The sequence below is a fragment of the Rhipicephalus microplus genome, chromosome 2 (assembly GCF_043290135.1).
Source record: "Rhipicephalus microplus isolate Deutch F79 chromosome 2, USDA_Rmic, whole genome shotgun sequence".
In the NCBI taxonomy this organism is placed as follows: domain Eukaryota; kingdom Metazoa; phylum Arthropoda; class Arachnida; order Ixodida; family Ixodidae; genus Rhipicephalus; species Rhipicephalus microplus.
Genome location: NC_134701.1, coordinates 136424987 through 136426072, shown reverse-complemented (window position 1 = coordinate 136426072; position 1086 = coordinate 136424987). Strand labels below are relative to the sequence as shown.

At 50.7% G+C, this 1086-nt stretch overlaps 1 pseudogene; it reads left to right on the top strand.

The window, feature by feature from the left end:
- Positions 1 to 385: 385 nt before the first annotated feature.
- Positions 386 to 525, top strand: LOC119170897 (U1 spliceosomal RNA; annotated as a pseudogene).
- Positions 526 to 1086: the final 561 nt, after the last annotated feature.

Genomic DNA, 1086 nt, shown 5'->3' with positions numbered 1-1086 from the left:
CCTTAGTGGGTGAGAGCCACAAAAGAAAGGAACAAGCAAGCAAGCAAGAAAACTAGAAAGCGCGGGAATACGGCCGTACGCGCCGACTTCGCTTCTTCTCAGCGGTAGTGGGTAACGCACTTTATTACAGCTGAGCATGCTAATTGCTCTACAAATCTGTAACAAACACCAGCGTGAATATTTGCTCAGCTTTGACGTCTCTGACAGTTTCAGGTGAGTGCTATAAAAGGTTCCGCGCGGCCCTCCTTCAATAGTGAAATCAGCGGAATACTGCCAAAGTAGAGTGGGTAGCTAATACTGAACCTTTTGCGTCTCGGCCAAGCATTTGCCTGGACCACTTAGAGCGTTAACTTTTAGGTCAGGTAAGGGGCCTTCTCTGGCCTCATCACGTACCTTGTGTTGGGCTACGCTGATCAACAAGGGCGCGCCCCGAGAAGAGGCATTTCGCTGACTCTCGCCATTTTCCCAAATGGGGATAATGGAGCACTTAATTTTTGTTTGCGGGGGTGGGCCGCCACTTCCCACCCCCACCTAAGAAATCCAAAGATAGAGTGAACTACAGCGCACACATGTGCCTTTTAACTAGTTTGAATGCACATTGTCATCTCATCGTATCCATCCTACCTGTATAGGCCAGCGATATCATTGGCGTCGCACTTTCGAAGCCGTGCTACGTGCTCAGTATAGATTAATGCACACAAGCGACTAGCAGCGGTAGTGCGACCATTCGCGACTGGCGACCGAAAATCGACTAATGTTCACACCGGCAGAGGCTGCATGCAAGCGACCGGAAGTCGTAAAACCGGAGAGTCACGTCCGGATCTCGTTACCAGCGAGAACTTTGGACACCGGCGCCGATCAGCTGATCGCCGCCAGCTTAGTGAGGGTGGCAAACCGAGTGCGCCGCATTTATTGTTTTCGTCCGTTCTTGCACAGCGTTCCCAAGAGCGTCAAGGAGTACGATTCAAGCGAAGAACAAGAGGTTGTCATGGTGCTGTTGCACTGTGCCATGGTGTGAGCGCTAGCAGCACAGATTCTTCCAAAGAAAAAAAAATGGCAGCCCATTCACGGAGTGAATGATGGAGA